The following is a 27,049-nucleotide window of genomic DNA, read 5'->3' as shown; positions in this document are numbered from 1 at the left end:
AATGATAATAATATTAATGATAATAATAGTGATAATAATAATGATAATAATAATGATAATAATAATGATAATAATAAATATTATAATAATAATGATAATAATAATGATAATAATAATATTGATAATAATAATGATAATAATAATAATGATAATAATAATGATAATAATAATAATGATAATAATAATAAATTTGCTATCTTTTGATAACGAATCTCGTACAATGGCAGTGAAAATAAAAAGAAATTTATCTTTCTTATATATAAAAAACTGTTTATACTGATGTATCACATTTATGAATTACTAAATGAAATCATAATACAATTAATAATAATGGCCAGCATAAGCACCTATAGCATATATATTTCCCTAAATACTCTTTCCCCTCGTTTTTCCTTAATATTCCGTAGGTATAAGAGCTGCTCCAAAAAATTACGCAATCCTATTTTTAACCTATAAAACAAAAACGTTGAAAGTCTACGAAGACGGGAATGGTACAATTAAATCAAGAGGCATTTTGTGCCCCAGAATTCATTTTGCTACATAGCTAACACTTTTTAGTGCACTTTTGCTTACATCTATGTCGCCAATCTGAAATCAACGAATCCATCTCCTAACTGCACTCCATCAGCTTTGTAAATGTCCAACAGGCATCGGTGAATGCTGATGTGTTCTAATTTTTCTGCCTGGAGGAATGTAATGACTCAGCTCTGCTTCTGAGGCACGTCAATGACATGGATTGCTTTTTGGAATCCATCGCCGTCAATATCGGCCACACAGAAATGAGACTCTCAGGTCATGAATGCATCAGTTTTTATTATCATAACAATTCAATCTGAAACAGGTAATGTGATCGGAATAAAAATAAGAGGCGTTATATTATTTAAATTATATTATTTAAATTATGTTGTTTAAATTATATTATTTAAATTATATTATTTAAATTATGTTATTTAAATTATATTATTTAAATTATATTATTTAAATTATATCATTTAAATTATGTTATTTAAATAATATTATTTAAATTATATTATTTAAACTATATTATTTAAATAAAGAAAAGTAATGCATAGTTGTTTTTATAACTAAGATGAGAAGCTCTTTATTTCAGTCAAAAGTGAAAATATTTTATAATTTTTAAAAAATTTTGCCGTTATAAAATTCGTTTTTTTTTCCTTTTGGTTTTTCCTTTTTGTTTTTATTCTTTTTTTTTTTTTTTCTTTCGTTTTTCCCCTTTTTTTTTTTTTTTTTTTCCTTTTTTTTGCTGAGTATTGTTAAAGAAGAACCAGGCCAAGGTTGCGTTTGTATTTTGAGACAACCACAACCACGTAAGGATCGCCGTTATTTTCATCAAATCGGACATACTTGTAAATTTTTACCAACTATGGGCTCCACTGCCTTGTAAACACCTTTGGAAAGACAAAAGCTAAACTAAGAAATCCTGAGAAAAAACAGGTTCTGAGTCCAGATAAGAAGATAGTGAAGCACTGCAACACCTTTCCGGTAAGTCCTGCAGTTGCGCTTGCTCCGACTGTATTTGCTTGCCTTTCCGTTGAACCCTTTCTGCAACGCCGAGAAGAGGACTCTTATCAGACGTCCAAGCCTGCGCTTGGGGAGATAATTCTAGCTTCGGCTGCATAACCACAGCAGACGCTGCATTGCACCAGAATAGATGCAGAAACGCCTTTGTCACACACGGCAGAAGGTTGTCATCATCAATGTGTCACTCAAGCTAATATAAAAATAGCTGATGCAATATCGATTTTAATTTGCATATTTTGTTAGCAGTGTTTCAACCGTGACGCAAGAAATTAATATAGTTGAATCATTGTTTGATAAACTTGTCTCATTTTTGAACTTGGAAAGCCCCCAATATTTCCTCCTGTATCAGAAAACACGCTATGTGATATACGTATATCTGTACGTGATGTTGCCAAGCTAATCAAAAACCTTGATTCCAGTAAAGCAACTGGCCCTGATGGTATTCCAATTATAGTACTCAAAAAACTTCAACCTGAACTAGCGCCCATACTTACAAAACTGTTTAAACGTTGTCTTAAGGAGAATAGTTTCCCATCTCCCTGGAAAATCTCATCAGTATGCCCTGTATTTAAGAATTCAGGTGATCGCTCATCCCCCTCTCAGTGCAGGCCAATAAGTCTCCTGTGCATCATGAGTAAGTTGCTAGAATCTGTGTTAAATACAGACGTAATCAAACATCTCAACAAAAATAACCTTCTTAGTGACACTCAATATGGTTTCCGTTCTGCTAGATCTACAGCAGATGTCCTTACAGTTATATCGCATAGGATTAGCAAATCTCTCGACGGTGGCAATCTTTCTAGGGCAATTGCTCTTGACATATCTAAAGCCTTTGATAGGGTATGGCATAAAGGTTTACTTCATAAGATCGCTAGCTATGGTATAGCTGGAAAAGTCTTCTCAATTATTAAATCATTTCTTTCTGATAGGTTCATAAGAGTAGTAGTTGAGGGGCAAAAATCAGAAGCTCACAGTATTAATGCCGGTGTCCCTCAGGGATCCATCCTGGGCCCAACTCTTTTCCTGATCTACATTAATGATCTTCCAAATCATATCCTTACATCATTTGTAGACATTTATGCTGACGACACTACCATTTATGGTACCACATCTAAGACAGTAAACGACCAAGTTCTCTCCAATTCTCTCTCCTCTGATCTTGAGCACGTAGTACAATGGGGAAAGGAGTGGCTGGTTACTTTTTATGCATCTAAAACCAAGCTTCTCTCTTTACATCATCAACATTCTAATCCACATTTGTCATCAATTGAAATGAATGGCTCTCGTCTTCAGGAGGCCTCAAGTTTTGACAAGCTTCTGGGCTTGACCATTACTCCTGATCTTAAATGAAATACGTCTATCAAATATGTTGCCAAGGCCGCTGGAAAAATGGTGGGATCTTTCTATCGATCCAGTAGATATCTCACTGCTGATGCTATTCTCTATCTATATAAGAGCCAGGTACGTCCAAGGATGGAATACTGTTGCCACATCTGGGCAGGAGCTGCTAGAAAGGACTTGTCCTGCCTTGATAGAGTTCAAAATAGACTTCGTAGCCTCGTAGGAGATGTCCTTTTCTCCTCCTTGCAACCTCTATCTCACAGAAGAGATGTTGCGAGTTTGTCTCTGATGTATCGTTATTTTCATGGAAAGTGTTCAACTGAGCTTCAATCTATGGTCCCCCCTCGCCAAACTTTCACAAGAAACACTCGTCTAGCTGTAAACACTATCAATAATTTCCCCCACTCTTTATCTGTGCCTAAACCTAAACGTAGATTCCATGAACAAAGCTTCTTTCTTAAAACTGCACGCCTGTGGAATTGTCTTCCGTTTTCCTGCTTTCCGGCTGACTACAATATGGTTGTGTTCAAGTCTAAAGTAAATAAGTTCTTGATGAGCCGTTCCATATAAGTTATTAAATTTACCAAATTTTCATTACTAATGATTACTATATTGACCAACTTCTACTGTACACTCTTTAACCCTTATCCTTGAGTGGCCTCTGGGCCTTGATAATGTGGTGATGCCTTTGTAAAAAAAAACCAAAAAAAAAAACAAATTAAAACAGTAGACTACTTAAGATTATGTTATTTAACACATTACTGACAAAATTACAAAAAAAAAAACAATTTCATTCCAGGGGAGAGGCAAAAATTTGTAGTTAGAAATCTTTAGTGATGGCACCATGGATTCGGCTTTCTCTTGCTAAGAATAATCACTAGTTTTTATAGATTTGTACTAATCTTAATTGTCTGTATTTTTGAGATGAGGTGTTTTCATTTATTGAGATTGTCGGACTGACTTCCTCATCTTGGTTGTTATAGTCACAACGTTTCGGCCGTTTTGCCCTCCGGCCTTCATGAACAACCAAGATGAGGAAGTCAGTCCGACAATCTCAATAAATTGTACTAATCTTGTTCAACATATTCAAGATTGCAGATATTTGGGCAGCAGGTTGGACAATATTAGTACCACGAAGACAGAGACAATGACACTGGATTGAAGAGACCAACACCAGTGGATGTGAATAGAAAGGACTTGAGCCAGACAAACATCTTCACCTATTGAGCAGCATCATCAGACCCGAGGGCGGCAAAAGGGAAGACATACAAAGCAGGCTGAGCAAGGAAAAGAGCGTGTTTAGGGGAATAAGCAACATCTGGAGATATGCGCAATACAACACCAACACCAAGTTCAAACCTTATCAGAGCTGCGTAGTATCAAATCGGAATTCTAGAGAAAAACGACACCAGAATTCATCAAGCTTCGATCTTTCCACACCAATTGCCTTCGACGAACACTGAGGATATTCTGGCCTGAAGAGATTTTCAATGAAGAACTACTAAAGAGATGTCATCGTGAAGATATGGGTCTAATCACTTAACATTTACGATGCGCCTGATGTCAGCATACTCGGAAGATGGATTTGTCAGTTTCAGAATGGCGGCAAAGATGTAAGTGACTAAGCGGGCTTCGGACTGCTATGACCATTGCGTCAAACGAGGCCTGGAAAAGTGTCTTGAGAATGGTATTGAATATTTAGCAAAATACGTGCTGTTGCATAAAATGTCTCTCGTTAAATGGTACTACCCTATCTTTGTGAATCTTCAACATTTTGCTTTGGAGTTAAAAATATGGTGTAATACTTTTGGAACAACTCTTGTATAAAAAAAATAGTTTTATTTCCAAAGTACTCGACAATATACCCATGATGCACCAACTCACATAATTCCCTTATTAAACATCTCCAATGGCATACACATTCATTATTGGTTATGTTAAAAGCTTTTAAGGTTCAGTTTCTTATTTTCTCATTAAATGTCGGTACTTTATCAACCTTTATCAATAAACAGAAATTTCCCTTCAATAAGGATCAATAAATATCGGTAAAACGCAGATATCGATTTTTTTCAGGAATTATAATCTGTAATCTATTCCTGCTGTAGCTGTTCATTTGAACCTGAAATCATAAAAAAGTTGTCTGTCATTTTATAAGATGTAAAACAATAACATATTGAATTATTCTCCTGTTTTTTAGGAGATATCTAAGTCCGCCATTTTGTGACAGATCTGAAGTAGGTCCACGGTATGAAAATGAAATAGCGCCTTGATTATACTATGATCGAACGAAATGGGAAAAACCCATACGAATGTTAACTTTAGCAATAAATACATATCTTTCTCCTTCTGTATGGAGCAGTATGCCACCACTATTGACGGTTTTTATATATACGAGGTGCCTTGAATAAATTTACGAACTTTTATCGGTTGGGCACCTTTATTGATAGTACATGTAATGTTATGACCCTTTTAAGCTGTTATCATAGTGTTAACTGTGGCAAGTAGGGCCAAGTGTCAAAACATTATTATTATTATTGTTATCGTTACTATCATTATTATTATTAATTGATTTGAGCAACGGATGGTCGCTGGATCAGTTATTATGATTAGAAGAATAAACAATTACATTGGGGAAGAGATGATTGACGTGTGACTCGCAAAAGAATGTGGAAACAGAAAATAGATGTAAACAATATTTTTTAGGTTTGGATCAACAAATAACAAGATGGGGACATTAGGTTGGTCTGAACCACGTAATGAGGTGACGTAAAGGAACGTGTGATGTAGTTAGTTTTGGAGAGATTCAGAGAGCTGAAGTTTGTCCACCGAGAGGAACAGACCATCTAGCCACAGCGATGGACAGACAGCTAGGAAGCGGGCTGTAAGTATAGACAGTGTAGACGAACTGCAGAACTTGTGAAAATCATTTGAGACAATTGTTATAAATTAATATTATAAAAATATAAAGTGCTGTTTTGTGGTTTCACAAGTAAAAACAGATGTCTCAATTGGATGGTGCTGGTCGTTTCATGGTTCGTCACGGAGCAGTAGGAAGATAGAAAAACTCTTCAGAAAAAAAGGTATGAAGCATATATCATTCTTCTTATATATGAACTGTAAAATATTCCCGTGTGGTAAGTCTGATGCAGCATGACTCAGTTTACCCGTCAATATTATATCCTACTGGCTAAACAACATACATACGATTTATACGTTTATTATCTGTCCGTTAAAAGAACAATATCTTACATCCACTAGATAACGCATGACATGTTTTAATATATCATCTCTTAATTCCGATATACAAAACTTACATGCAATTCTAGTTCACATTCCAAGTAATGTGATCCGGTTGCAATACCCTTGTTATTTCGTTCCAACAACTTCTGGAATGTCCCATGGAAGTTCTCTTGAGTGAGCGTATCAATGACCTTCACAGCCTCTTTCATATCCTTAATTATGACATAACGATAGCCTCTAAGGTTTGCCTCGAGCTTTGGGAATAACCAAAAGTCATGGCGAGCAAGTTCTGGACTATAGAGAGGGTGACGATGCTGTCTTGATGCTTAAATAGTCTGTGATAAGGATAGAGTTTTGGACTGATATTCTCTGAGCAACATTGGCACAAACTCCACGCAAATCTTATGTGATAATTGAATTGATTGACTTACCGAGGGTGGCTCGATGGGAAGGGAAAGACACTCATGGCTGTGAACGGCCCGGCCTGGTGTTTGTTAATGAAAATAGGATGTCTATTCCTTATAGCTTAAATAGACATTCCAGTCTCGTTTCAATCTCGCTGAACGAGAGATTGAGACTATAAAAAGAGTCATCTTTGTAGGCTTGTTGTTGTTGTAGTTTGTTCTTGTCGTTGTTAGAGATCTATCAGACCAGTACGACAACTGTTAACAGCGCGTTATATTTACAAGAATACGTTTGCTTGTAAGCAACGAGGTAATTTTTCGTTGCAAGCTAAACGTCTTTTCTCCCCCCACCCCACTCGTCGGTAGGAAATATCGACACTTACGCATCTTCCGTTCCTTGCGCATAATTGTGTGTACATTCCTGCAATGACACGAAACTGTGCACTTATTGTTTCTGTAGACTCACGACGGTCCTTATCCATGAAATTATTTATTTGGCCAATCAACACAGGTGTTCTGACTTCCTTATTTCTCCCAAACCTCTCATCATCAATCGCAAACTCCCGGCCTTTCTCGCACCTCTTATGTCACTCAAAACTTATGATTGAATCATGATGATCTAAAAGCAGTCTGAAACATTCCATAAATTGTTGTAGCATTTTTTTTTCAAGTTTAAAACAATTTTATTGCATATGTTTTATTCCTAATTGTCCGCACGTACAGATTACAGTTTTGTAAATTCATCAGCTGTAACAATAAGGTTTTAGTTACGTGTATTCCAATTCCGGTTGTACTGTTCATTTGAACCTGAAATCATCAAAAGTGGTCAGTCATCTCATAAACTGTATAGCAATAACATTGAATTTTCAAGAGTCTACAACAATTTCAAATGTATTTACAAAATGTCTTGAAATTTATTTAAGTCACCTTGTAAGAATATTTTTTTAAATATGCATCCGTGATTAATAATCGGGTGATGAAATGGCAGATCATAAAATGTCGGTAAACCGCTAATGACAATAACAGAAACTTCGGATCCACGCGATATTATGATTGTTTAAACTTCAAAGCGACTTCTCCAAAATTGCAGTTACAAATTTTATAGACTCTCAATAGTGTACAAGTAACGTTAATAATGTAAAGTAATGTTGTAAACACGTTGTCTTGATTGTCGCTTAGTACAAACCAAAGCATCAGCGCACGTGCCAGAAATAGATATATTTCGTCTTCACTGCTCACCTAAGTTTCCAACGGCTGATCATGTGACAGAAAAAAACCGCTGCTACCAGTTGAATATTACGCCCATTATGAACAAATGCAAATTTTGGACAGTTGTAACAACGACTACAAACACATTAGCAGTCACCACTGATCCTGCGTTTAGTACTAGCATAATAATACGCCGGAGGTGATGAAGACAAAACAATTTACAGAATCACTTTGACTTAAAGATATTCTACATCCATGTGGTCCCACCTGTAAGTATGTGCTGTCTTTCTAAAACAGAGTCTAGTTAGATAGAAAGATGAAGAGAATATCAACAATAACCATCTGAGACATTCGAAACAAATGAACAAATGAACAATAACAACAACAACAACAACAACATGGAGATGATAGTGACTCGACCTTAGTGTGCTAAGTCAATACTCTGTTCTTTCCAGGGAAAAATTTTCACTTAGGGAGGTTGGCAACCTTCACATTATCCTCCCCTTAAGCACTCGATATCCTTTTGAAAAGAGTTCTTAATAGGAAGATATTGGAAAAACGATGCCAATAAAAATCATCATGAATGATGTTCAATAAAAAAAAAACAATAATCAACAGCTGGTTGACTGTTGCTAATGGCAGCATCAACTTAGCGACGGGAGTAATAATAGAAGTACAGCCGACTCCAATGTTGATTCTGGAAAATAAGAATATTCTGAATTGCATAGAAAATTGTGCATTTTACCTACGATTACACAAGATGAATTGCCATATAAGAAAAATTTACTCAGTGATATCCATTTAGTATATTGAGTAGCCCTTTTTTATATAGTTAATTTAACTCAAACAAATGAGAGTGCAGCTTTTACGTGTGTAACTAATATTTATGACCAAATTGTCAGTACAATCAAAGAAGGAAAGACTCGGAAGGGACTTCAAACGTCAAGCAGTTAGATGGAGCAAACGATTACACTGGAAGGCATTCCGGCATCTAGGCATCTCTAGAGTATAGGGACTTGACTTTGCTGCTTGGCTGGTAGTCCAGGGTACTTATGTCGGGGGTACATCCGATCAGACACCATTAAAACACTTGTAAAACAGGCACAGACATGCATTATTTTGTCGATAGGCAGAGGTTGGGGTTTGTTGCTAGTGCGAGATTTATTAGGCTAGCGACTCCTTTTTTAAACCTAGTCTAAGAGAGAAAGAGAAAGAGAGAGAGAGAGAATGGAGAGACGAGTCAAAGATGCGGCATCCTTATATATGACAGGAATACTCCAGGTATGGGCGAATGGTGACATTGTACATGTACTCTCAAATGTAAGTGTAGTTCTAACACGGTAGATAGAAGCAACCTTTTATGGCAGCAACTTATATTTAATGTATTTGTTTCAATTCGTGTTACCTGTGAATGTTAAGCCGAGTACGTGGAACGATGAACACTCAGGTAGAGTGTTATTATCATGGCTATTATTAGTCTAGAAAGTTTGTTGCAATTGCTATAAACAATAAGCTTAGATTTGGCAGCATTGAATGATACCATCCATTTATGGACCTAGTCTACTCTAGATTGGAAGATTTTTCTAGGACTTTAGTCTTGGCTTGGATATGTGGTCATTCATCCCCCCCTCATGTCTACTATAAGGCGAGGTGCCATCAGTAAATATATCCATCCCGGAGACAATTTTATCAGGAAATGAGGAATAATAAAGGTTAAACTATGGACAATATGACACACCCGAATTTATATTATGCTCTTTTGATTGTACGAGTATCCAGGACAACATAGATTTTTCTCTTATCTAAGAAAAGTTAGATCATGTCAATTAATCGTCCAGTAATATAGGATTTAATTTTCATTAAGAACACTATCATGCCAGACCTAGCCAAAGGCCTTTTTTGCGGAACATCGTATAATAGGCCAACCTATGAATCATATTTAATCCGTGGTGATATAATTTCTTGATATGCTTCCACGTTCATCGCTTTTCTCAGACTATTTGAGAGCGAGAAGTAATTATTCCAAACAGTCTATCCATTCTTAGCGCGAATCATTCGGATGCTTCAATTCATTCAATAGACACTGATGAGATGTCCACGACGCCTGCACTAAATTACATACGTTAACTGTGCGTGTGGTTTAAATTAGCGAGCCGCTAAAGTCGACGAATGGGAAATGTTTTGTTCGTTCGACGGGAACGACGCTTCCGATCGCAAATTAAAATTATACAAAATGGCGGCTGTTTTTTTTTTTTTTTTTGATATTGTGTAATGGTTAGTCGAACTTCAACCACACCGTCGTTATGTGACTCGTTTAGTCTAGGAATCATTGGATCGACTTTTCAAACTAGCAGAACCGAATAGAACTGAAAGCAATATAACATAAAACCTGTGATTTTCAATTGACCAAAATAACACAAAAACGAATTACGATTTTCTTTCGAATGCGATTCAGCGACTATTACGTCTAAATTCAACGTTGTATCACGTTTCTAAATAAAACTCTCATTATTGAAATAATTTTAGAACAATTTTCATAATAGTACTATCGCGCACACACACACACACACACACACACACACACACATATATATATATATAGTCTTGTATTTTTCTTTAAAACCTTTAAAACTGTAAAAACAATGTCCTTCATTGGACATTATTTTGTCAGTAAGTCAATTAATTTCTCGTATCGCTGAATAATTTTACTTATAAGAACAAACAATGGTACCAATGTAATTATAGGAATCACTAGTTGTTTACGATGAAACACTGTTTCGTATATTTAAAGACAAAACTGGATATTAAACCATAGCTCCCCAGCAATGTTCAGCAAACACTACCTTCAACAAAACATATGAACAAAAATATTTTTGATATTGTATTTAATTTTTAATCCAGATAAATTGAGGTTAATCAGTTCATGACATTAAAAAAAAGTATTTCTCATCTGTATCACCCGTCCTTTTTTCCACAAGTTAATGAGCCTTTTATATACAAACTACTGTTTTTATATAGTGTTCGATTGGATCTATTCTTCTGCTTCTCAGGCCACTTCTTTGTTATTAGTATTATTTTTATATATGTACAGTCTTATATATTCGTACTATCTCTATAATTTTTAATTAATGAGAAATATATAAGAATATCAGGCCGTTTGGCATTGTCCGGTCGTAAAATACGCTTAAATAAAATATTTTGATTAATGTAAATTTCGTATTTATTATTATATTATAGTGGATCCGATATTTAGTAATGATTTAAAAAGGTGTAAAAAAAAATGACTCGTGTTCCACCACAGAGAATCGAAACCAAAACATTTGGCTTACGATTTACTTTTTCCTTTGACGTTAATGACTGAGCTATGAAGACATGTTTGAGGCAAGGCTAACAATAAACATAGCTGTTATGTTACACATGCATATTCGTAATAGCGTGGTTCGACTTCCACCTGACAAATTCCATTTTTTTTTAATTTTCACACTTTTGCTTCAAATTTACATGACTAAAACACAATTATGAAGTTTTGTATGGGTTCGAATACCCTATATATCAATTTTATTTCTGTAGACAAAAGAAAATGACAGAGGAGTTGGGTGTGCGACATTATTTTAAACATATATATATATATATATATATATATATATATATACACGCAGACATGAATAAATATGGAAAGAGGTTTGTGTCTATTATAATCTTTTTTATGCAAATATTATGCAAGTATAAATCATGTAGAATATCGGTAGGAATATAATTGCATGTAATAGTTAACTAAAAATGACCATTCTCTAAGCAAACAGGAAAAAAAAACTAACTGGGAATTAATAAAAAATAAATGCTTAAAAGCATATGCAAATTAGCTAGATCTTTTGCAGATGAATGTAACTCCACGACCCATGTATAACAAAGTTGTATCTTCTTTTTAAATAAATAGAGAAAAGATCCTTGGCTTCGGACCGGGATCCAAGTTTAAATTGTTTTAAACAATTGGGTTTTAAGTAGGACGTCCCCCAGTACGAAAGAGTGAATGCGGTATTATGGTGAAAAAAGATACTAGCTAAGAAAAACTTTTGGAGTGATAACGCTCCCGAACCCCCTCCTTTTTAGTTGGTCTTGCGCCTAATTTTTTTGTTCGGCTTAAACTTACATTGTAATTTTAGCCTAAATAAAAGATTTAATATATCAAAGTGTAGTATCTGTTCTGATACTACACTTAAGTTGATTTGTCCTTGGTTAATGGAAGGAAACCCCTCTATACTAAGGTAATTATTATTATTATTCGCTACTGCCAGAGTGCTCCTTTTTGCTCTATTTTAAGAAGCTGGTTTTCCCCATATTCGGAAGTGTGCGCGAGAAGAGGAAGGGGAAAAGGAGAAAAGATGAAACAGGTGCTAGAGAGAGAGAAAGAAAAACGAATACAAAGGAAACAGACATGTACAGGAGCAGACGAGAATTGACCGGCTAATGCCGACTTGAGGTGCGAGAAAAGAAATTCAACGTCGAAGAAAATGAATGTGTAAATGCGGAGGTGAGAAGTTGCCGTCTGTGGCCGGCATGCGGTCGGAAGAAATAGAAACGCGAGCCAGATAAAATGGGCATATGGGGTAGCAAGGGACTTTTTGAAGTTGTGTCGAAATGACGTTAATAAAAACTTTTGTGTTAAAAGAAAATCGTCCGATGCGGATTTTATTTATTTATTTCTACTCCGGTTTTATTTGTTTGCGACGTAAAGGCGAAGTAACAATAAAATCCGTATAGATATTATATTTAAATTCATGCAGATGACTTATTTGTTATTATAGAGCCAAGTCTCTATTGATTATTATCTAATATGCATTAATGATTTCAAAAGTTATGAAACATATGTGACTTCGATACCATTCGCTAGAAGCGAAATCAGAAAGTCTAGCTTTCTCCCCGTCCACCGGGATGGGTCCTCAACTAGAGCAGTCAATCATCGATTTGATTGAAAAATGGACAGTTTCACCGATTTCAATGACAATAAGATATGGGAGAGTGAGAAATTCGTTGGTCATCATTCAATAGTTTATTTAAAATTACCGTGGATTGGGAAAAAGAGTAATAGACTTTCCAAACAGATTCACAGAAGTATTTACGACTGCTATTATTCTGTGTCCTTGCGTTTGGTATATACTACGAGACCTGCTATTCCGTCTTTTCACAAGGAAAGTTTGCCTTACATCCAAAATAGCAATATTGTATATCAATTTAAATGCCCGTGCGATGGTGGTTATGTTGGGCGAACATCCTTGCACCTTTTGACTCGTTCCATCGAAGATCAGACAAGGGAGGATGAGGTCTGGTGGTCTCTCTCCTTCTGCAGCTTTGGACTCTGCTATTGGCCAGCATTTGGTTGACAACCCGTGCTGTGCCGATAGATATAAAATAGAATGGTTCGAGGTGCTACATAGAGCGGACTCCAAAAACCATTTAAAGATTTTGGAGGCTGTCTCTATTGCGGTGCGTCAAGCTTCTTTGTGCCGGCAAAAGGAAACATCCAACGCATTGTTTCTCTTTGGGGACTTTGAATCTTTTCTCCCATTTTTTTCTCCCTCGTTGCGCCAATATTTTAATCGTTTTTAAACGTTAATAAATTTATTTTAGTGTCCCCGTACTTTTGGCACATTTAATAAGTTTCCCATTAGAACTCTTTATTTTCGACATAATATTATTTTGTACGCTATCGATTTTCTCCTGATGAGATGATAGCCGAAAGAGCTCTTGAGAAACTTCCGCTTATTATTTTCAAAACTGTATATATATATATATATATATATATATATATATATATATATATATATATATATATATATATATATATGTTGAGTTTGTCGGAGCATATCGGTAGAATTACTTGTAAAATAGAGAGCTTGAATGCCTCCTAGACATTGCCTTTGGGTGTCTAAAGTATCTCTGTATAGTAGTTAATCAGGACAACTATGACATGAGGATATTTTCCTTTCAAGTGAATTCATATTCAATATTACTAGTATCCGACAAACAAAATAAGATCTACTCTGTATGATTAATTCAAGATGAGTGTTACCTAGAATTGTGCGCCTTCTCCAAGTGAGGTTACCTCAAGTAACAACACAGAGCATGATGATCCATTATACTAATATGATAATCCATTATATCTATATATGATAATCTATATATCTATAAAAGTGAACGTGTCTGTCTGTCTGTCTGTGTGTCTGTGTGTCTGTCTGTGTACATTTCCCTACGCAATAACTCTGTCGATTTTTAGTCTATAGACTCGAAATTTGAAATACCGGGTACTGAGATTTGGAAAAATCGATGTGACGGGTGTCAGCCAGAAATTTGGCTGCTAAGGGGTCAAATTTCAACGATTTGACCTTTAAGAACTCTACCAAACTCCTCCGACAATTTTGGGTCTAGACACTTGAAATTTTAGATATAGGTTCCTTGAACCTGGATCTAACTTAATAAAGTGATTTGAGCCCGAAACTATAAATTTTAAGGGGTCATAATAGGGGTCAAATCTTTAAAAAAATTGACGTCTGCGGTCTATACAAAATTACTCACACAATTTCTGGTCTAAACATTTGAAATTTTACATAAAGTGTATTCAGAGATAGGGCAAGCTTTTTTATCAGTTTGGGTCGAAAATTTTTAGTTACCAATATATAAATGTATGTATGTATGTCTGTTTGCATGTCTGCCTTAAACTTTCAATAGAGGCGACGGATTTTTTCAAGATTAGTATCGTTTTAAAGTTCGATATTTCATACGACAAATATCGAAAAATTGTCTAAAAACATTAATATCTTCCCCTTCAACTAGGCACTTTTCTACAGGGGGGGTCACTTTTTTCGCCGATATTTTTGAAAGTTATATCTCCTTTATATTATCTAGCCTTAATTTTTAAAAATGTCGCTTCCGGTTTCGCGGTGGTCGTAACAGCATGAACGTTAGGTTTTACTCCGTTCTTTTCCTCCTTTGTGGTACGGGTTCGAGCCTGCCTTCTTACTACCACTTTTTATTTTGCTCAGCATACACATCCAAACACCCTGGCAACGCCGGGCGCCCATGCTAGTCCATTATATTTATATATGATGATCCATTATATTTATATATGATGATCCATTATATTTGAAGTCAGGGTAATGGCAGGTAAAATTAAATCAGAACGATAAGGAAAAAACTGTGTTCACCTGAAAGCGGAGGGGGGGGATGATTCCACGTTAACGTGATGCCGTTAGGACTCGCGAACGTTCCCGGGGTTTTCCAGGAATTGATGTCCATAGTTTTACAAGGCCAAGAACAATTCGCCGTACCGTATTTAGATGACCTATTAATATTCTATATATCCAAATTGAGATCATATAAAACACATAGATAAGTCCTTAAGTAGTTTACGTAAACACAATCTCAGATTAAAAGCTACGAATGGCGAGTTTTTAGTAAGAAAATACAGTATCTTGAGTTTACATGAAAATGCCGCCGATAAGTTCTTTGAATCAAAACAATTAAAAATAATTATTACAACTAAAAAAAACAAAAACTATAATAATGACGACGACGACAGCAACAGTAATACTATTATTATTATTATTATTATTATTATTATTATTATTATTATTATTAATAATAATAATAATAATAATAATAATAATAATAATAATAATAATAAAATAATATTAAAAATAATAATAATATACCTGAGGATAATGACAACAATAATATTAATAATAATAACAATAATAATAATAATAGGAATAATAACAATATTATAAACATTAATAAATTAATAATAACAATAAAAATAATACTAGTAATAATAACAATGATAATAATGTTAATAATAATAGCAATAACGATTATAATAATATTAACAATAAAAATAATGATAATAGCAATAATCATAATAACCATAACAATAAAAATAATGAGTAAATGTATAAGCATCATAATAATGACAATAATAATAAAAACATATTTATAACAACAACCCTATTAATAATAATAACAATGATAACAACAATAACAAGAACAAAGACAATAATAATAAGAAGAAGAAGAAGAAGAAGAAGAAGAAGAAGAAGAAAAATAACGCTGATGATGAGATTAAAAAAACAATATTAATATTATCAACAACAACAATAATAATAATAATAATAATAATAATAATAATAATGATAATATTATTAACAATGATAATAATAACAATAATAATTATAATAACAATTTAAGTTTTCTTTGTTAAATTTTAAACTATCCATGCAATGAAGCCTGATAATTGAATGATTTTATTTTGTATAAACGAGGAAAAGAGCGGGAAATAGAGTCCCTCCTGAAATAAGTATCTGGAGATATTTGGGAAGAGTGTTGGCACCAATAGTCATAAACCCCGTATGTAGCGCGCTTTCTTTTATTCATTTCTTTAAAGAATTTCAGTAATAACTACTAAAAATAAATTGCCGCTTTTTTTTTTCAATTATCTTGAATTTCTGTTTTGAATCAAATGAGAAAACTACGATATGAGATTCGCATATGCATACGATCGCAAACATTTTTAAAGATAGACTTTTTGTAAGAAAACTTTGCCACACTTTTATCCCGTTTTTTTTTTACAAAGGAGTCATCTTTTATCAAGGCTCAGAGCCACTCGAGGATAAGGGTTAATGGTGTACAGTATTCAATGGTACGATATCGTTGTAATCGTTAGTAGTGGAAATTTGGTGAATTGGATATTTAAGGAGACGGCTCATCAAGGGCTCATTATTGTTGGATCTGAAGACGATCATATTTTAGTTAGCTGGGAAGCAGGTAAACAGAACAGAGTTCCACAGGCGTGCAGTTCTAAGACAAAAGCGTTGCTCATGGGGTCCATATTTAAGTTTAGGCACATATAAAGAGTATGGGAAATTATTGATAGTGGTTTCAGGCAGACGAGTTTGTTTGTGAAAGTTTGGCGAGGGAGGATGATAGATTGAACCTCAGATGAGTACTTGCCGTGAGAATAACGATAGAGCAGAGATAGGCTGGCAACGTCTATTCTGTTGAAACGAGATTCCAGAAAATAAATAGGAATAGCCCCTGCTCGGCTACAATGTCTATTTTAAAAAATCAAGGTAGGGTAGTGTACTTCGAGCAGGTCCTACCCAAATGTGGCAACATTACTCCATCCTAAAATGTACCTGGCTCTTATACAGGTTGAAGGGCTAACGTTTAGGCTTGCTTGTTTGGTGTTGAAGCCATTAAACACTGATAGTGGGGTTTCTTTCTGGTTTGATTTGTTTTCACGTTATTTTACTTTTCTATTTTTCTTTGTGAACAAAATACTTAAACGCCAATTAGTCACGTTTGTATGTTATGGGACTACAATATATATTTTTTTATTTTGTTTTTATTTTTGTTTTCCCCCATCGCAGATGAAAGTATGTTTGATTAATGGATACAATTGATTTCTTAAAATACTTGTTCTGTTTATTTTTTTTAGTTCGCACAGATCAAAGGGCAGCTTCAAAAGAAACATCAAGGCCGAAACAAAGCTTTTACGTGGAATTGGCATTCAATATGTCGCGGTTGTTTTGTTTCAATTGACTATTGACGTTTATTCGATGTGCGAACTCTCAAAGGAATAGAAAGCTTTTGTTTAGTTTTATTTTTGTTGTTTCTTTTCGAATATAACACGTAACAGTTTGAAATGTGTGAAATCCTTAAAAATGCGAATTTAAAAGATAAAATACCTGAGAGATGTATAGTCATAGTTATAGTATCTTAGACAAATTCTATTTTACTAAAGGTACTTCTACACTGAGTCAGAATGGGCTTAAGAGGAATAGTAACTGCGAGGTGACTCCGTACTCTCCTAAATTCTATACTGGATGTCATATATGCAGAAAAACGGGAATACATATTTTAAATACGGCATATCAGGTTTTGATAAATCTCACACTCAAGCAGTCATTCACTCAATTTACACACACACACACACACATATAATTATTTCATTCAATTAAGGTAAATAAAGTTACGATAGGTCGATACATTAAATTTACTGTTCCAGTATTAAATCGCATCGTTGTTTATCTAAATAGAATAAAATAATACCTTGCCTTTTTTTAATTGAGCACTAAAAATCGTTGAAATTATAGAATTTTACTTTTAATTTATTACTAAAACTATTATATATATATATATATATATATATATATATAAAGGTTTTTATTGGTACAAAATTTTATTAAAGTTTAAAAAGGATAAGTGGAGTCATTATTAGAATTCTGAGGAAGATCGATGCAGGGAGAAAAAATAGACACGAAAAATAGTCAAAAGATTATTCGACTAAAAAAAAAGAACGTCGATTACCTTTCGTCCGACACTTGTCAAGAGATTACGTCGGCAGCGATTAAAATAAAATAATTTACACATAATTGGAAATGGAAGCGAAGGGAGGGGAATGAAACAAAAAAAAATGATAAAACTACACGAGGTGAATGAAACGAATGAATAACCCGTGATATATCGTCCATATTTCAGAACCTAGGACAAAATAAATAAAAAGATAACTTGCCTGCAAATAAGTGCAGAAACAAGAAATAATGACGGAATGTAGGCATTTTTGGTGAATCAAAGCTCTTTAAACAGGTCGAATTTATGCGACAGCGCCTTTTTCCTACAGAGCGATGGTTTGCGCATTAGGACAGTTACAGCCTCCAAATATTTGATGTTCTCTGGAACGGGCCTTGTGTACAATGCGAAAACAGCCATCCGAATACGCTTCACCACATGCTTTATTGTCATACAAATGCGCACCAATTGATGGCTCATGCATCCGTAAATTCCCAGAAGTGTTCTGTGAACGCCTGGATATGTTCAACAAGGTGTTTACTCTTGACCCCTGGGTTTTCGAAAACACGCAGGAACATGCTGTGCCAATCTGACTCCCAGCCGTTGAAACGTACTACCCACGTAGTCAGCATCACACTGACATTTAAATTGATATACAACTAAACTTTGTTTGTAGTGTGGGAAGTGTATCTTTCTTAAAATCTGGGAAGGCAGTTTTAGTGCCGAACACCACACGAGGCTGCACTAGAAAGAGTGAGTTACAACCGAAGTAATTTTTATCGACAAACCCTTTACTGATAGATCAATATAATATAATATAATATAATATAATATAATATATATATATATATATATATATATATATATATATACAACATATATAAGTTATAACATATATATGGCGATTGAGCTACACTGAATATTCCGCGTTTACTCCACTCTAGGATTCTGCAAGTTTATGTGAGAATTTTGTGGTTGTCTCGCGTTTTTATATACGTACCTTCTATTGAGTTTTTAGTTAGCCAATCAGCTTTCTAGTATTCACTGCGCTCTTCCTAATCAACCAATGAGCAGGCATTTACAGGATAAAGACCCATTTGACCTCCGGTTGACCCGTTACTTTGTGTGTGCTATTTAGCGTAGATATCTAGTGTCTTGACCTGTTTTAAATCTAGGTTAAGTTTTTTTTTTTTTACATATCTTAGTTTATATATATATATATATATATATATATATATATGTATATGTATATATATATTTATATATATATATATAAGTTTAGTGGTTAAATATAAATTCTGAAAATCAAAATATAGACACATATATTTGAGTTAAGAATTTATAGTTTGACAAAAGGAATATATAGAATGGGCTATGATAATTACCTTAATCCATTGATTTTCAATAATGATCAATATCATCAGAGGAAATGATATGTGGTTAGCAAAATGTTCAGCTGTAAATAGACACGCATTTTGCTTTTCAGCACAAATATTGAAAATAGGTTTTTTGGGTGGTGAATGATAGTTATATGAAAATAATTATACAAAAAGGGAATTTCATACAACCTGGGCAGTCCATTATTGGAAGGAGTATAATGTCCTCCGGGGTTTTATTTCCGGGTAGGCAGAATATTGTTCCGTGGGAGAAGGCAGTAATCCCATACAACAAAAATGTGTGGTTTCTCCTTATTGATTTTCTGAAAGACATACGGGGCGGCCGTATTCGTTGGTGAGTTGAATGTGCTTTGGTAGATGTAATCCAAATTCTTTTTTGGTGTTGACACAGTATATCAGATATTGGATGGATATAATAATCCATTGCATATATTACCGTGGGTAATGGAATTTGAGAATTGAATTATATATGCATATCTATGGCGCAATGGACCTCGAAATCAATGGTCTGGGTAGCAAAATATTCCGAGAGATGATTTTTAGAAGCGATGTGTTGGACAAATAGCTTCTAATATGAGCTTGATTATTGGTAAACTGCCGGTCAGCTTTCTTGTTGAGAAGGGGTAAGGAAAGCTTTTTAGATGAGGGAACGAGGAGGATGGAGCTGAGATAGAGAGGGTAAGGAGAGAAGGGAAAAGGGTTAATTTGGGCGAGAAGGCATGTGCGTAATGGAATTTCTTCGGGGGGGGGATTGTATGTTAGTATTCGGTGAAATGTCCTGACCTCAATTTTAGGTTCAAAAGGGAAATGTGTATCCTTGTGATTTTTAGATGGGAGTGTGTATGAGATGGGGTGGATGTGGTGTTTTTGCTGTGCAGGTGGGTGGGTAGGTAAGGTGGAAATGGAGACGAGTCATAGTCTAAAGTTTTGAAATGCTTGGGGATTACTTATTTTAGTGAGTTAAAGATTGGGCGTTTTATGAGGGTATATTTAAATGTAGCTTGATTTACTGAGATACAGTTTGTTCACTACTCTTGTAATCGCCGTGTGATCTGGTTTAATTTAATTTATTTAAAACGTATATATATTTCAGGTTGGAATCGATGTATGAGAGGATGCTTTATATACTGTGATTAATTAGCTATTCTTATATCGATGCATATGCGGGGCTGAGTGGGAGGTTGTCCAAACGTGGTTGAATATAACTTATTATATAATAAACTATATATCTATCTGTCAAACATACACCTAGGCGCAGATACAAGTATATAGACACTCACACGTACACATATATACGTATATGTATGCATATATATAGCATACACATACACATATACATCCATCTATACCATGCATACACACATATACATTTATATACACACATATCCATATACTCATGCACATCTATACACAATTACATATATACATATCACAAAACATACACGCCTGCACACATGTGAATAAATGCACATACATAGGAAACTATACATCCAAATGCGCCAACGTGCGCGCGGTCTCAAGTGTACAGCTGCGCCGATGTATACGACTATGTGTATACTCGTGTGTATACATGCATTCCACACTCGCACATACATACCAGCGTATACATACAACAAATAAACATGTCCCTATAAGTTATATGTCCATACGGATATAAAGGCGGGCATATCGATGTATATACATATAAATTACAACGAGCCTGCACTTCACAATTAAACATGTACATGCATCAACAATTGATAGGGTTTAATAATTCTCTTCTAGAGTGGGAGATGCAGACAGCTGGAGCGCACTAAATTACGGCAAATATATACATGTACATACATATGCATACATACTGTTGTACATACTTATATATATACACACACAAAACATATACGTAAGGAAATTAAATTAATGGAAACAATTTCATATATATATATACATGTACAGACATATACATACACAAACACACACATACATAAGTACACATATACACATAAGCATACATTCACCCAGATTTAAAGATGCGTATACACATACATCATCCACCCACCCATGCATACATACACACTCATACATATTTAAGCCCATGTGCATACATATGGGGGCATATTGTCATAGCCAGTTCAGATATGGTGACTCACGTAATTTTGAGCTGGCTATACTTTAATTTTTTCCTGTGATTGAATAGCGAAATAAGCTCATTTTTGGCGTTTATTGTGGCTTTAGGGTATGTTATTATTACAAAAGCTTCCGAAGTGCAATGGTTGCAGAATTTGGATTTAGGGGTGTATGAATTAGATTTTTTCAATACATCCCATTTTAGCGAGTACGGAATATTCCTACATTGGAGGTCTTTAATCAGAGTAATTAGGGAGATGCCTTTATTGCTATTTGGATTTTCATTATTAAAGGAGCTTACATGGTTGGAAATTCTCAGTTTGCCATTGCGCCGATATACGTGTGTGATTTTACATTGGCATTAATGGTGCCTAAACTGTTGGAGTTTCTACTATGGCTGTGGGATAAACTTGTAGAGGGGGAAGTGATAATTGGGTTCGATTCGTTTTTAGGAGCGTTTTCATGTGTAACTTGGGTGTTACTTTGTGTCTCATTTATGGGGGTAGCATGGTGAGAGTCATTGGAGCTCTCTGGGCTGTTGGTTCTGTAGGTAATATATTTAGAATGCGATCGTTACATGTTCTATCACTTATATTTGCTGTTGTAGTTGGGAGTTCGGTGACTGTACATGAGTATATAACGTCCTTGTGCATGCAATTATTTCTTAAGGGGCAAGATTGTTTGTTTAGGCAATTACAATTTTGTGTGGGTGAAATCTGTGGGGGAGGGGCCTGTACATTTCTTATTTTAGAGTTATTTGATGTTATTATCGTTTGTGCTAAGTTAGGCATAGTGAAGTAAGAGATTTTTTATTGAGTTTTCATTTAATATAGTGCTGTGTCTATGTGATTGTTGAAAGGATTGTTCAATTATTTTAAAGAATTCCCTTGGTATGTTAGTTTTTTTTAGATTTTGGTATGTTAGTTTTTTAGATTTTGGTATGTTAGTTTTTTAGATTTTGGTATGTTAGTTTTTTAGATTTTGGTATGTTAGTGTTTTTAGATTGAGCTGTATGGTGGTTTTGACCATATGGATTTTTTCGCCTTAATTTATTGCTATTCTTTTTATTTTGATTGCTACTGGATTTTGTCTTATAATTTGTGTGCTCTGGATTAGAGTTATGCTTTTTACAGGAATTTTAAACTCGAATATATGTGTCTATATTTTGATTTTCAGAATTTATATTTAACCACTAAACTTATATATTACTCTAATCTTAAATATTGAGTCTTTCCTTTTCGGCTAAGATCACCCTGTAAGTATTACCTCTAGTAATTTCTATCAGGATTTTTCATCTGATTTTTAATCTGTGTCTTATCTCGCTTATATATATACATATATAAGTGTGATAGTTTATGTATATGCATGTTTATTTTTTATTTGTTTATTTTCTATTGCTTTTGTTAGTTTTAATATTATTTTGTATCCTTATCCTAGAGTAAATTTTATCCTGTGAACACAGATGTTCGCCATTTCTCTCCTACAGTTTAATAGATGTTGCGGTTCTTTAAAGTATAGGATAGCAAATTTTTCATTAAGGCATAATCTACATGGATCGTCTAGGTCACTACACGTGTTTGCTTGTCTTACCTATTTCCCATTCGACTAGATATTGTAGATATGAATCCCTTAAGATTTTAGAATATAATGATAAAAAAAATAAAACCATTCTCTTAAATTCAAAATACGAGTTTTTTTCTCTGGATGCATTCATAAACGCTGGTTTAGACTTAATAAATATAAACCACCATAAACCATTAAAATGTTCTTACTGATAATCTATCTTAGAATTAATAATTTATAAATTAATAACTTTATGAATAAAATTTGGATCATTATTATTATTATTATTATTATTATTAGTTTATCTGATATGTTTACCATTATTTTCTATCTTATTTTAATATTTATTTAAAATTAACTTTTGAATGTTACTATTTTACTAAGTTCCATAAATAATTAAAATATTATTACTTTTATTTAATTACTAATAAGAAGATTCTTTTACCTTATATAAGGCAGCATAAAGGCTGATTATCTCCCTTTAATAATTTTCCTAGCCAAATACAATTATCTCCCTTTATTTTTTAAATATACTATTTAACTTTAAAATTGGGCGTTACAAACGAATTCTAGCCGATAAAACTATTCCATTGGCGTTCACTTTGAAAATTCAACATTTCAAGCATTTATAAGCTATATTTAACATGTGAATGAATGCTTTGACAATGATAATTATGAATGTCAAAAGGCGAACCATTATAAGGTAAAATATATATATTTTTGTTAAATTCTCTTAAAAACACCTTATTATAACCATATATTTAAACCCAATTCAGCTTTATGATTTTATTCTAATTTTTATTCTCAACGCATCTTATTTTGTTTATTAACATCAATAAGTAACTATTTTCCTTTATATTTTAAATAGTTTCCAGATACATCTGCCTTGCTTTAAAAAAAATGCAAAGTTTATTTTATTGTCTTTAAAAAAAAAAAACACCCAATATTTTTCTGATGAGGAGACTTTCTTTCAAAAAATTATATGTTAAAATTAGTGTCCATGACTTAATGTCTATCTCAATAAAAACATCGTTTCCAAAACGATCGTACAATTTATTGGCTTTGTTGTGTTCCTTCTTATAAAACAGATTTTTAATTTTTAATTTTAATTATAAATTATTAATCACCTTAGTAAATATATATATATATATAAAGTGTAACGTGAACCGACATCTTGCTGCCCTAATCCCAACATAGTTCCCCAGCAGTTGCTGCCCCTGATAGTAGCCCCCTACACCAAAGTGGCAATGTGCCTTGTTTAGGGTGAAAATGTAATAAAAATAATATATATATACTTGACTTGGCCTTTTTTTTAACTTGAAATGCATATTTTTAGTTACCTCAAATGGTTCCATGCCTTGTCTGGAGCGGTTTTTATAGAAAATCTAAAATAAACTTGAAATATACTTCCTATTGTACGTCGATAGTTCAATGCGTTTAAATGCGACCGCGGACAGACATGTCACTTTATGTCTTGGTGTGGGCATCGGTATTTTTAATAACATTACTCCGGCATCAAGGTCAAATGTTAAGGACGGCATATTTTATCAAGTTAGCTTAATCGATATATGTCTAGGTAATACTCTTGAATTGTGTCAAGATATTATCGATTTGAGATTGAATTAAGGGCCGCTCTTGATCTGCCAATATTTAATCGAAAAGTTGAATATGTTTTATCATATATTTAGAGTTCATATTTTGGGAGAGGAAATATTTCTATTGAATGAATTGAATGAATAACAGGTTAATGACCATACACACGTACTCACACATACAAACACACACACATATACACACATATATATGTGTGTGTGTTTGTTTGTATATGTGCGTACGTGTGTATAGCCATTAACCTGTTATTCATTCATTTCTTTCGATATATATATATATGTATATGATTAGTTTTTTTTGGAAAAAGAATTCCAGCAGAGTGCTCAATTAAAAGGAAAATCCAAATTTTAAGAGCGTACTTATATTTTATATTTTGTGTACAGAAAGTTGTTAGTTGAGACAGATCATTGGTACCGTCGGTTTCAAGCCCGATAATAAGGCCCGTTTCAGGTATCCTTATCAAGCTCTCTTCAGCCAATATTCGTCGTATATATATATATATATATATATATATATATATATATATATGTATATATATATATATATATATATATATATATATATATATATATATATATATATATTTCTCCTCCAAAGCTCTGTCCTTGAAAGATGGAAGATTAAAACTTGCTGCTATGGTTTCAAACGATCTGAAATAACGGGAAGGGGAGACTTGATTCAAAATATTTCTCATATGTTATGTCCCCACCTCTTTAATTTTCATACATAAAGTGAAATTTCACTGTATATAAGGATTTATTGATACTGGAGATATTCATAATAGTACCCTATTTCCAAAAATGAGGAGATATAACATATGAGAAATACTTCCAAAAGGGGGGAAATATATCATATTGGAAATAATTGGAATCAAGTCTCCCCTTGCTGTTATTTCAGATCATTTGTCATTTGAAACAATAGTAGCAAGTTTCAATTTTCCATCAATCAAGGACAGAGCTTTGGAGGAGAAATATATATATATATATATATATATATATATATATATATATATATATATATATATATATATATAAAGTTTTTTATTTTTTATTTTTTTTTTCATAATATTATCACCGTCACCGATTGAAAACGAATAAAGAAAAGTTATTAGCTTTTATACTTTTCGTATTCTTTTTTATACATTTCCATTCATATATATATATATATATATATATATATATATATATATATATATATATATATATATATATATATATATATATATATATATATATATATAGCAAGTTTTACTCTCCTATCTATCAGTGCCAAATGTTTTGGAGAAATATAGGATATTTTGTAACACATATCCAAGACTAGGAAAACAAATAACTTTGATTGTAACATTGGTAAAGTTGTAGTATCTTTCCACCCTCAAGAAATCCTATGCAATTACCACTATTACAGGTTTGCAAGTCTTCTAAAAACGTAAGCAACGTTTCAAATTCCATGAAAACGCGCAGATATATGATATGAAGAAATTATTGTTTCAAAAAGTGAGGAAATCACTTTTCCATATTAATTTAACTTAAAATGAACACCCATTTCCAGAAGAGTGGAGAAGCTGTTAGGTAGAATTAATGGGTTTGCGATTCCTGGCGATAGTTTCCTTAGGAGCAAAATAAATTATCGAGGCTGTGTCGGGAGCTATAATTGTTTGTTATATATTAGAAGTATAGTTTTTATTATGCTATGCAGATATCTATATATGAGGTTGGTGCAAATATAATGCGTCTTTTTGACGTTAACCATTAAAAACGACATTATGTTTGCACCAACCTAATATAATATCTGTCAAAGTATGTGGATAAATCGTGTGTTTAAATTCTCGGGGGCATTATGGGGTAGATTGGTTAAGAGAAATTTCTCAATTAAACCTATTTGTGTATGTGCTGTAGAAGTGGAAGTAGTTTACATTAAAGGTGGGTTTTAGGCTCTGTTGGTATATTTTTAGGGGGGGTCTATTAGATTATAATTGTGCTTAACGGAAATGTAAGTTATTAGGAGTAATAGTGGGAGGATTAATGTGAAGGTTTAATTGCAGGGGTTCATAGTGTAAGGATGTTTATTGAGTAAGTTTGCCGATAAACAGAAGGTGGATGGTTTGTTTGTTGGTTGGTTGGTTGGTTGGTTGGTTGGTTGGTTGGTTGGTTGGTTGTTTTTGTTTTACGGCATATCAACCCTTTTGGGTTATTTAATGCCGAATCCATTGATTTTGAAGAACAATTTTCTAATAGAGTATATTTGTTTTTGAAGTTGATTTCTATTTAACCCATAGTTGGGAACCACACAGCT

This window comes from Euprymna scolopes, chromosome 34 (assembly GCF_053919585.1).
Source record: "Euprymna scolopes isolate OS-2025 chromosome 34, ASM5391958v1, whole genome shotgun sequence".
Lineage (NCBI taxonomy): Eukaryota > Metazoa > Mollusca > Cephalopoda > Sepiida > Sepiolidae > Euprymna > Euprymna scolopes.
This window is presented reverse-complemented; position numbering follows the sequence as displayed.